Source organism: Oncorhynchus mykiss, chromosome 20 (genome assembly GCF_013265735.2).
Source record: "Oncorhynchus mykiss isolate Arlee chromosome 20, USDA_OmykA_1.1, whole genome shotgun sequence".
Taxonomy (NCBI): domain Eukaryota; kingdom Metazoa; phylum Chordata; class Actinopteri; order Salmoniformes; family Salmonidae; genus Oncorhynchus; species Oncorhynchus mykiss.
In genome coordinates, this window is record NC_048584.1 from 15,562,513 (window position 1) to 15,575,647 (window position 13,135).

Sequence of the window (13,135 nt, forward strand, 5' to 3'; positions counted from 1 at the left end):
CAGCAAGGAAGAGCTGTGACTAGCTGGTCAGGGAAGGAGGCCATTTGTTAATGCAATATTCGCTCAGAAATTAAGCGGATGCATTGATTGGTTCTCTCAAATGTTTTTTCTTCCTGGGGTGTTGGAGACCTCTCCTTGTTTGGATTTGAAAATTCAACAGATGTAATGGAAGGGGCCAGTGCTCGGGGGATGCGTGTGGATATGACTGTGGGTGTTTGAGTGAGAAAGACCCGGAGGAGAACCAACCAGCAAAAGCCCAGTGCACTTCATTATCAACGCATCATGCTGACAATATGAAAATAGCTTTTCAAGACTCTGAAGTCAGGACCGGAGGACTTCGAGTTTGGAATCAGCCATACTTGGGGCGAGCAGAGAAAAAATAAGAAGCAACGGCTGCTGACAGGAGTGTGTTGCTTGTGAGTGTCTGTCTCAACAGTGGCATTATGCCGCTTACTCTGGGAACATAAGCAATAGCTGAGTATCAAACTCATGGCAAGAACAGGATTGGTCACCAGCCAACTCTCTTCAGGCAATGGGTTTAGACATGGTTCTGAGTCATCAACATCACTTATTCCTTCATGGTACCTCCGGTACCGGAAGGGGGCACATGTCATCTGATGCAACACTATCACTCTCCTTTTTGGTAAAATAGCCCTTACACAGCCTGGAGGTGTGTTTGGTCATTTTCCTGTTGAAAAACAAATTATATACATACACACACATACTGAACAGAAACATAAACGCAACATGCAACAATTCAACCATTTTACTGAGTTACAGTTCATATAAGGAAATCAGTCAATTGAAATTAATTCATTAGGCCCTAATCTATGGATTTCACGTGACTGGGCAGGAGCACAGCCACTCAGAATCAGTTTTTTCCCACGAAAGGGCATTATTGCAGACAGATTATCTCCTCAGTTTCATCAGCTGTCCGGGTGTTGGTCCTCTGTGTACTCAGCAAGAGAGAGAGAGGAGCGAGTGAGAGAGGAGGAAGAGCGCTTTGACACTGGGAGAGATGGATGTGGTAATTAGCTACAGGTAACGAGCGTGCCAAGTTGCTTATTGATTCAGGTGTCATGAATGGCATGCCCGTCTTTCAGGAGAAACCGTGCTTCTGAAGCTTCTGCATCACACCCAGATATGGAGCTGTCAATAAAATGCTAAACATTCCTTAGTAGAAGAAACTTGAACAAGAACAAAATGAGATAGAAAAGTGTGAACCATAGTGAAGGAAGAACTGAGGTTTTTGTTAATCTCTTTCTTCACACAAGGTTGAAATTGAATCAATGATGATCTTACTGGATACAATAGCCGATATTGCAATCCTTCATGGGGTGAAAATTGGAATTTGAAATTAAGGAATTTCTTTAAATGTATTTGTAGTGGCTTCACATGAATGGATTCTTGGATGAAAAAGTTTCTTACAATGAGTTTGCATTTCACTTGTGTATATGACAGTGTGTGTGTGCACAAATGTCTTGTTAACAAACCATAGTTTTGGCAAGTCGGTTAAGACAACTTCTTTGTGCATGACAAGTAATTTTTCCAACAATTGTTTACAGACAGATTATTTCACTTATAATTCACTGTATCACAATTCTAGTGGGTCAGAAGTTTACATACACTAAGTTGACTGTGCCTTTTAACAGCTTGAAAAATTCCAGAAAATTATGTAATGGCTTTAGAAGCTACTGATAGGCTAATTGAGATCATTTGAGTCAAATGGAGTGTACCTGTGGATGCATTTCAAGACCTACCTTCAAACTCAGTGCCTCTTTGCTTGACATCATGGGAAATTCAAAGAAATCAGCCAAGACCTTAGAAAAAAATTGTTGACCTCCACAAGTCTGGTTCATCCCTGGGAGCAATTTCCAAATGCCTGAAGTCACCACATTCATCTGTACAAACAATAGTGCGCAAGTATAAACATTATGGGACCATGCAGCCGTCATATCGCTCAGGATGGAGACGTGTTCTGTCTCCTAGAGATGAACGTACTTTGGTGCTAAAAGTACAAATCAATCCCAGAACAACAGCAAAGGACATTGTGGAAGATGGTGGAAGAAACCGGTACAAAAGTATCTATATCCACAGTAAAATGAGGCTTGCAAGCCAAAGAACACCATCCCAACCGTGAAGCACAGGGGTGGCAGCATCATGTTGTAGGGGTGCATTGCTGCAGGAGGGGCTGGTCCACTTCACAAAATAGATGACATCATGAAAATGGAAAATGATGTGGATATATTGAAGCAACATCTCAAGACGTGAGTCCGGAAGTTAAAGCTTGGTCGCAAATGGGTCTTCCAAATGGACAATGACCCCAAGCATACTTCCAAAGTTGTGGCAAATTGGCTTAAGGACAACAAAGTCAAGGTATTGGAGTGGCCACAAAACCCTGACCTCAATCCTATAGAAAATGTGTCGGCAGAACTGAAAAAGTGTGTGCGAGCAAGGAGGCTTACAAACCTGACTCAGTTACACCAGCTCTGCCAGGAGGAATGGGCCAAAATTCACCCACCCATTGAGAGGCTTTGAAGCCACCGGTTGGCCATATTGGCACTCCCCAGTAGGCACAGTAATCCATTGGAATGAACGGAATTCAAAAATTATAGGTATTCAAGTATTTTTTTGTGGTTGTAGTGGGGACAGTAACATTAGTGCCAAAATAATAACTTTAATAATGAAAAAATATATATATGTTTTATCAATTTTTGTTATGTTTAGCTCACATAATATATTTTACAAATATGTATTAAGGTGTCCTGTAATAGAATACACATGTCAAAACAAATGTAGATGATTCAATAAATTAATTTCTATAGAGTCCAAAATATTTTTTTACACCGGAGGAGGAGTACCTAGATGGCTGCGCATTGGCTTCAGTACAGTGCCCCTGTCAATCATCCAGGGTTTATAGACATCATTGGTTTGAACATTGGTCTTCTGGCCTTGTTACCCTCTAATAGCTCGAATCTATTTTGAACTAACTTTTAAAGTATGTGTAGAATTTTCCATATATAGTCAAAAGTAATTGTCTGCAGTTTTCAGAAGGTGAATTAGCTCATTTTGGCAGTCTTAAATGGTCAAATATGATTAAATTCTCATTTAAAGCAAAGTAAAAGAAACCGGTTTTAAGTCAGTGACTTTTGAAGGTCGTATCACTCAACCATAGAGACTTAACAAAGCTATCCCCATGTTCACTCGAGCCATATCTTTGTGCCTTTTACAGCTTGTTTCTAGCCTAAAGAGTTGCAGAGTTATCGATCCTTTACAAATATATAATAGAAACTGCGGGAAAGCAGTCCCCGACAGGCGGGGACAAAAGGACACTGCCCTCTGGTGTCCTAGCTAGCTGCCGGTGTCACCTCCGCCTCCTGTCTTCTGTGTACCGGAGTCCTAGCTAGCTAGCAACCCAGCAACAATAGATAATTAGCTAGATAAGGTTAGCATGCTAGCTAAGCTTGAAGGGTCATCACTAATTACTAGATGCACCCATTTCTACAATTGATCTTGTTAAAATCAGATTTGAAAACTAACCATCACCTTAACCACACTGCTATCATTATGCCTAGATCGAACCTTAAATTAAAACCAAAAAGGTCATTTTGGTTTGCATACATTTTTACGATAGACTATTTTTACTTTGTGGCTGTGGTAACTAGTGCAAACCTCTTCAGCGGTGGAACCTAAAGTTGCATTTCCTCTTTAGTAAAGGAAATTACATTAAAATAGTGGCGGCAACTTCTTATGGGGAGGTCGTTTAAAAATGGACCAATTATAAAGAGGAGATCCTCCTTCAGGGGTCGTTACTAGTTACCACAGCCACAAAGTCATGAACCCCGCCCATAAACCCTACAAGACCAAAAAGCACATTCATGTTTTCATTTATTTTTTACGATATATCTAATCAAATTTTATTGGTCACATACACATGGTTAGCAGATGTTAATGCGAGTGTAGCGAAATGCTTGTGCTTCTAGTTCCAACAGTGCAGTAATATCTAACAATTCCCCAAAAACTACCTAATACACACAAATCTAAAGGGGTGAATGAGAATATGTACATATAAATGTATGGATGAACAACGCCCGAGCGGCATAGGCAAGGTGCAGTAGATGGTATAAAATACAGTATGTACATGTGATATGAATAATGTAAGATATGAAAACATATTAAAGTGGCATTGTTTAAAGTGACAAGTGATCCATTTATTAAAGTGTCCAGTGATTGGGTCTCAGTGTAGGCAGCAGCCTCACTGAGTTAGTGATAGTGAACAGTCTGAAGGCCTAGATATAGATTGATTGAAAAACAGCTTCTCTCAGTCCCAGCTTTGATGCACCTGCACTGACCTCGCCTTCTGGATGATAGTGGTGTGAACAGGCACTTGCTCGAGTGGTTGTTGTCCTTGATGATCTTTTTGGCCTTCCTGTGACACCGGGTACTGTAGGTGTCAGAGGGCAGGTAGTTTGCCCCTGGTGATGCGTTGTGCAGACCGCACCACCCTTGTGGTTGAGGGCGTTGCAGTTGCCGTACGAGGCTGTGATACATTCCGACAGGATGCCAGATATTGTTCATCCTGATCAGACAGGTGTTTCACATGGACGATACATATGGAGATAATATACGACAATTACTTGAAACAACTGAACATCATGAAACATCAAAGATACCAGGCAGGTTTTGAAAAGGCATTTAATAAAGTACAACTACAATGTGTATATATATATATATATATATATATATATATATATATATATATGCCTGGATTACTTAAAATGTTGGTTCATCTCTTATACAATGGGTTAAAGTTATGTACAGCAACCCCAGATGTAAAATAGTAAATAATGGTTACATCTCAGAAGGTATTGAGCTTTTAAAAGGAGTAAAACAACCATTGTCACCATATCTATTTATTATGGCCATTGAAATGCTAGCCATTAAAATCAGATCCAACAAGAATATCAAGGGGTTAGAAATCCAGGGGCTAAAAACAAAATGTGTCAATGAATGCAGATGACTCAAGTTTTTTTTCAAAGACCGACCAATCTGGATCACTGCACAGTCTCATTGAAGATCTTGATCACTTGTCTAGCCTCTCTGGACTAAAACCGAATTATGAAAAGTGTACAATATGTATTGGATCATTAAAATACAATGTTTACACTACCTTGTAGTTTACCAATAAAATAGGTGGATGGTGAAGTAGACATACTTGGCATTCACATGAAAACATATGAATTAACACAATCAATTTCAATAGAAAGTTAGCGTGAAGAGGTAAAAACTTGTCTATTTATGGAAACATCAAATTGATTAACACTTTGGTCCTATCACAGTTTACTTACTTACTAATGACGCTGCCTACTCCAGAACACTCTTTTTTTTATTATATGAGAAAAATATTATTTTATTTGGAATGCTAAACCAGACAAAATTAAACGTGTCTATTTTTAGATAATGAATATGAGTTTGTGGAGCTAAAATTATTAAATATTAAAGCTTTAAACCTCTCCATACTGATTCCTAAACACCAAGACTCACGCAACCACATGTCGGATGAACAATTTCAGAAATTTGCTACCCTGTAATAAAGGCATTACAGTTTTTTTATGTTATTATACCAGCCTCTGGTATTATTTCTACTGTATTTAGTGTTGTTTACAGTGTTCCAAATTGTCAAAAATTATATTTATAATAATAACCCTCCTTTTCCTTGATCTCCTTCTTATTGTTGTTATTACGATCATCATTATAATAATAAGTAATGTCATTATCATTAGTAGGCTTAGTATAGCAACCTTGTATAATCACCATCAAGCTGTAGGCCTAAGAGCGCATCCTGTTTAGTTTTAACACTAACTTACTTAGGCCTATATTTCTATACTTACAGTGGGGAGAACAAGTATTTGAAACACTGCCGATTTTGCAGGTTTTCCTACTTGCAAAGCATGTAGAGGTCTGTAATTTTTATCAACTGTGAGACGGAATCTAAAACAAAAATCCAGAAAATCACATTGTATGATTTTTAAATAATTAACTTGCATTTTATTGCATGACATAAGTATTTGATACATCAGAAAAGCAGAACTTAATATTTGGTACAGAAACCTTTGTTTGCAATTACAGAGATCATACGTTTCCTGTAGTTCTTGACCAGGTTTGCACACACTTCAGCAGGGATTTTGGCCCACTCCTCCATACAGACCTTCTCCAGATTCTTCAGGTTTCCGGGCTGTCGCTGGGGAATACGGACTTTCAGCTCCCTCCAAAGATTTTCTATTGGGTTCAGGTCTGGAGACTGGCTAGGCCACTCCAGGACCTTGAGATGCTTCTTACGGAGCCACTCCTTAGTTGCCCTGGCTGTGTGTTTCGGGTCGTTGTCATGCTGGAAGACCCAGCCACGACCCATCTTCAATGCTCTTACTGAGGGAAGGAGGTTGTTGGCCAAGATCTCGCGATACATGGCCCCATCCATCCTCCCCTCAATACGGTGCAGTCGTCCTGTCCCCTTTGCAGAAAAGCATCCCCAAAGAATGATGTTTCCACCTCCATGCTTCACGGTTGGGATGGTGTTCTTGGGGTTGTACTCATCCTTCTTCTTCCTCCAAACACGGCGAGTGGAGTTTAGACCAAAAAGCTCTATTTTTGTCTCATCAGACCACATGACCTTCTCTGGATCATCCAGATGGTCATTGGCAAACTTCAGACAGGCCTGGACATGTGCTGGCTTGTGCAGGGGGACCTTGTGCGCGCTGCAGGATTTTAATCCATGACGGCGTAGTGTGTTACTAATGGTTTTCTTTGAGACTGTGGTCCCAGCTCTCTTCAGGTCATTGACCAGGTCCTGCCGTGTAGTTCTGGGCTGATCCCTCACCTTCCTCATGATCATTGATGCCCCACGAGGTGAGATTTTGCATGGAGCCCCAGACCGAGGGTGATTGACTGTCATCTTGAACTTCTTCCATTTTCTAATAACTGCGCCAACAGTTGTTGCCTTCTCACCAAGCTGCTTGCCTATTGTCCTGTAGCCCATCCCAGCCTTGTGCAGGTCTACAATTTTACCCTGATGTCCTTACACAGCTCTCTGGTCTTTGCCATTGTGGAGAGGTTGGAGTCTGTTTGATTTAGTCTGTGGACAGGTGTCTTTTAAACAGGTAACGAGTTCAAACAGGTGCAGTTAATACAGGTAATGAGTGGAGAACAGGAGGGTTTCTTAAAGAAAAACTAACAGGTCTGTGAGAGACGGAATTCTTACTGGTTGGTAGGTGATCAAATACTTATGTCATGCAATAAAATGCTAATTAATTACTTTAAAATCATACAATGTGATTTTCTGGATTTTTAGATTTCTAGATTCCGTCTCTCAGTTGAAATCCACCTATGATAAAAATGACAGACCTCTACATGCTTTGTAAGTAGGAAAACCTGCAAAATCGGCAGTGTATCAATCAATCATTTATTTGTTCATGTCATCACAAAGCATATGAGTCATTCATGATTTGTAATGCAAACAAGCAATTTGGTTAACATAAAATAAAGCGACCATTGAATAATTAGCGTAAACAATAAATAGCCCTAAACCGCTCCATTTCAAAAATTGCATTCACAAAGGAATGGAACTGTTTTTATTCTTTGCTGTAATAAAGGCTTACAAACTCACTGGTTCACTTATAATTTATTTAGTTTTGTTTACATTGTCCCAAACGGTAAATTATAAATATAACAGTATAACCTGTTTGGCACACATAATATGCACACAGGGCTTGCTCCTTATTTTATTTTCTTGATCTCCTGTATTTTCCACAACTAGTCAAATTTATTCCACATATCTGACTTCCCCTTTACCTCCTGAGAAACCAGTAAACATTCCCACGTTTTGAGTCTATTTGTCACGTCCTCTGTATCCATTCCGCTGTCACGTATTACAGTGTTCAGAGTTTGTTTTAACCAATTTATTGATGTGATTATGATATGCTATAGGTCAAGCCCTATTGGTTGCATGTCACGTAAAGAGAGCAAGGGTTGAGGGAATAGGAAATGTTTTTCCGAAACATAACTTTGACGGAAATTTTGTTGCACCCTCAGCAATACGGACAGCTCGATACACACTGTTAATGTTCTGTGGTCATTGCTGATGCAGGGAGGAGAGAGAGATAACCGGTGCTAGTCAAAGTCACTTGCTGTCTTTTCTGTTGTATTTCTTTTTTTACATAGTGCAGCAAGTCAGTCCTGGCACAAGCAAATAAATTGAGGTCGAACTCTAGACATTTGAGCTTCTTAATTAGTTCATCAAACAGTTTGCTTAAAGCATCAGATAAGCTCGGCACATATAGTAGATTAGACTAAAACACATAGGATGTGTCTATATATGGAGAAATACATGATTGGTCAACAGAACAGAAATATTGGTTGACCAACATTTTCCTAAGTCGGGGACAGCCCTATACTAAGGTGAGTCTTCTATTATCGTTTGTTGAGGTGAGCAATAATACCTTATTCATCTATTCCTCTTCATTTATTCTAGGAGACAGTGGGATGTACAGCCTTACGCATATATATTATTAAGATTGAGAATTATATAATAACTGTCAGGAAGGCAGCAATGCTTCTGACAAACTTCCCAGAAAGTTACACTCCTTCTTATGAGACAGTAGGGAATACTTTGGAAAAGTCTTACCCACCCTTTGACTTTGAGTCCACCACATCAACTGAAAAGACTGTCACATCTGACATCTGCTTGTATTCACATATTAGATAGCAGGGCAATCCTGGGTTGGGTAAAGGTGGGTGGACAGGTGTGTGAGTGAGTGAGAGAAACAGCTCTCGTCCTGCCGAACTGTAGGATTATATTGGCATTTTTGGGAGGGGGATCAAACCAAGGGCATCAACAAGCCACTGTGGTGTTAAGTTGACGAGTAAGGCACGTTCTCCAAGATATTGTCGAACTATCAATCAATTTCTATCAGGGGTTGGAACGGGTTCAGGAAACAGAACCCAAAACTGGAAAACAAAATTATTCGAGAAACAATCAGAATCAGGAACGAAAGTAATCTAATACTGTTCATAAACAGTATCGTTATTTTAATCTTTTCACGTATGAATTCCAAATAACAGTCACCCCAGCGTGAGATTATTTATGCGTGTGATGTCAGAATGCACTCCCTGTTCCAAAATGTGATTGTTACTCAACAGGACAGTTAACCCACGCTGCTCTCAAACCAAGGCACGCTGCATGCTAATTATCTATAGGCTATGTTCAACTTGTCAATTTAAAATGATTTTCTAACCATTTTTATTTTCATACAACAATTTGAATTGAGGTGTGTTCCGCCTCGCCATTAATTCACATAGAAGTAGCCCATTTCACTTTTGCAAAACATTGTGACTCGTTTCAGGAAAGTAGCTGTATGTCGCGCGCCTCACAGGAGAGGCATTTGAACATACATTTTTTTCTGTCTATAATGTGCTGCGTAGTATGTGTAGGTAATCCTTTCTAAAGCTGCTTTTTTTAAACATATCACAAAAAACTTCAAAAGTTGGCTCTCACTGGAGGGCTGAGTTTTGAAATCAGTGGAATGCCTGGTGGAAGCAGAGTATGAAAGCTTAGGAGATGGAGAGAATTCAGCCGTTTTATTGCAAATGCAGAGAGTCGAAAAGAGAACACAGAAGGCTGTTGTATAAAACACCTGTCTACGAAGTATATCTTCAAACTAAGGGCAACCATCGCATCCGTGACAGAGGGAGAAGCGTTCATCCATGTATACGGACGGGTAAGAGAGTCTAGCTAGCTACATTCAGATATTATGCATTTCTAATTGTGTCAGAAAGTTGTTTTCATTACAAGTTAAAGCATACTGTTAGCTAGCTAGCTCACGTTAGCTGGCTGGTTCGCTAGCTAACGTTACATGCATGACCTGTGTACTAATACTATTCGTATCTCAGAGCCATTTGTATTGCTATTTATAGCCTAATGTTAGTTAATTAGCTAACATTGAACCTAGCTAGTTGGTTAGCTTTAGCTACCTGTAGATTCATGCAGGGTAGTAATGTTATGAGTTGGGATTATGGTTCATTGTTTAGCTAGCTAGCTACATTTCTAAACAAAAGATTCCACAATGCAAGTAACCATTTCACTGTACCGTTTACACCTTCTGTATCCTGTGCATGTGACAAATAAACTTTGATTATATTTGATATAGTGTGTGTTTACCAAAAACGGTAATGTGAAGAACAACATTACCTGCACCAAAGTCAAATTAGGATATAATGTTAGGTCAATGAGACAGTGCCCATGTTAAACAATGATCCGGTAGAATGCCCTGCTTATATTTCATCACACTAATTAAACGTAAGCTATTTTCTATAATTAGCTCACCATTAAATTGTAAATAACGATTATTACAGGTTTATTTTCCTGCAATAATGAATACAAATGAACTAAAGTTTAGACGTTGTCAGCGATATGATATGGTGATATATAGAGCCTGTAATCAAACCCACAAATGCTGATTTTTAAGGGGGAAAAAATGTGCTTTTCTTTCAAAAACAAGGACATTTCTAATTGACCCAAAACTTTTGAACGGTGGTATATGTATGAAGGATAATGTATTTACTGTTTTATTCACGTTTTCAAGTACTGGCGACAAATTCATTTAGATTCTTGCATAGATTGTAATGGACACATATGATGTGTGCAAAATACTTTTTGGAATGTTGTACTGATTATAAGGAGCTAATGCTAAGCTAAATACCATGTTTGTTGACATCATTCAATGCATTCTAGTTGTCATGTAAATGTCTGTCAGAGCAAAGATGTTATTAACTATTTTTTTTAAAGAGGTGATGGAATGGTTCACTCGACAATCGTTACTCATGGTTGCCAGCACAGACCCCCTTTCCAGGGGTTTAATTTCTATTTAGCGCATAAACTTATCCTGTGTTTGCCCCCCATTTATTGATAAATCCCCCATCATATTAATATTTCCTGCATCATATCACCTCACAATACCTTCCTCCATTTCTACCCCCCATGGACTTGAAATCACCCACAAATGAATTTAACCCCCCACAAACCCTCCTAAAGTTGTTTTTGCCATATCTGGCAACCCTGTTTAGCTTTTGCACTACCGTTAGGCTAGGCAGAAGGCTTGTATATGGGGTGATGATCTTGCTTCGTGATTTGCCAAAACTGTAAACGACTTGTCAAGTCATGTGCTCCAGTTCTTGTATAAACTGTAACAAGTACATAGAAGATTTGTAATATGCTGAAAAGTGGCCAAACTAAGTTCATATTTTCCAGGCAATGGGCACAGCCATCTTTGACTTAGTTTTTTGCATCTTTAGTGAATGGCATTCTGGGATTAGGGAATTTTCGCTTGTCAAACATAAACAAACATGGCTACATCATAAATAATTTAGCTGCTGTTAGCTTAAATTACACGTCTTTTTGGTCCCGACATTCTGAGTTCTGGCAAACATGTTTTGCTGAAGTATTTACGGCTCGGGATCTAGTATCTTGGGTCTGGAGTTCAAATCAACTTCCTGGAACTGTCTTTCTCCACAGTTTGAATTGGTTCCATATCTTTCGGTATGTGATACGTAAATTACACATGTTCCCTCATCCTCCCTTTTTTCAAACCAATTATTCTTTATCCTGGAAATCAACCTCAATCGCGTTATTTTCCTTGTCTTCAGTCATCCTCAATGCTTCCTTACACTGTTGCGCTTGATTTTTGGGTGACTTTTGCTAACGAAAGGAGTTTACTTCACTAAATGTTTGCTTACTCTGCAGATGCGCATGCTTGTTTGTTGACTTCGAATGGCAGGCAGATTGCGTGTAACGTCCATGCTTCTAGTTTTTTATTTTCTAAAAATGGCTGTTTTTAGTAAAATATAAAAACTAGCCCACTAAGCTGTATCACTCAACTGAAATTTTGAAAACAAAAATGCCTTATTTCATACATTTATTAATTTAGCATGGTTTGCATGATATAGCTAAATCCATATCATGGCACAATGTCATACCAGTATTCACGTTCATACCGGTATACCCCTAGGTAGTGTGTACCTTGAAATAATTGTATCAATTTTAGAATAAGGCTGTAAACGTAACAAAATGTGGAAAAGGGGAAGGGGTCTGAATACTTTCCGAATGCACTCTATGTGATCGTACGCATCAAAGGGTTAAAAGCATGGGAACCTGTTATTAACATTCCGGTCATTTTTTTTCAATCCCACAAAAATCTCAACAAAGCGTCAAAACAAAGCCCTCATTCTGTCACTCAGACCACTTATTCCAGTGTCTGCCTGCCGGCTGGAAATCTTTGCCAGTGTAGGCTACCTGCCCCTCCCTCTCCAAAGCATAGGTTACTGTAGCATACTGATGACGTTACAAGCGTAATTCAGAAATTAGGGAGAAAGATTTTTAATTATAGAAGAATGGATAATCTTTTTCAATGCTAGTTAAGGATCATATTATTATCACGTTAGTTATCACGTTTCCCATTGGATTTATTAACTACAAAAAGGTAAGACAGGTTTTCAATTCTAGTGCAGCTCTGCACACACAAGCTTGTTAGCTAGGTAGTAACGTTAGCTCTGGTCCAATGTTAAACCAACTCTCAGAAATTCAAGACATTCAAAGTTCTTCCATAGAAGCCACTCTTCCGTAGGCATAATTCAGAAAATGCATGTCATAACAAGATGCCCAGTGCGTGAAGCCAAGCATCCTTCTCCACTTGCAAAATTTCAGTCGTATCTCACGCTTTACACTTATCTGTCCATAGTGACTGGCAGCACAGTGTGTGTTTGTCTTTCATTATGATTAAACCATGCCGTTATGGCAAAAATAGCTTACCTTCTCCATAGCAAGCTGCTCTATCCGCACTGACTGGTGAAGGAATTTAAATGTAAAAATGTAAAATGTAAATGCTTTTTGGTCTTGTAAATGTAAAAAAATAATAATAATAAATACGATTTTTAAATAGGAAATGAAAGGAACGATATAAACCGGTACTTTAAGGGGGTTCGAACCGGTTCAGAAATGTATTTTGCTGTTCAGAAGGGAACAGAAAACATAATGGTTCTGTTTAGAACTAAACAATTGGAAAATTATTTTGGTTCCAACCCCTGA

General features: G+C 39.0%; 1 pseudogene; it reads right to left on the reverse strand.

Moving 5' to 3' along the window:
- Window positions 1-13,135, reverse strand: part of LOC110498749 — a 155,757-nt pseudogene that overhangs the window by 141,220 nt on the left and 1,402 nt on the right.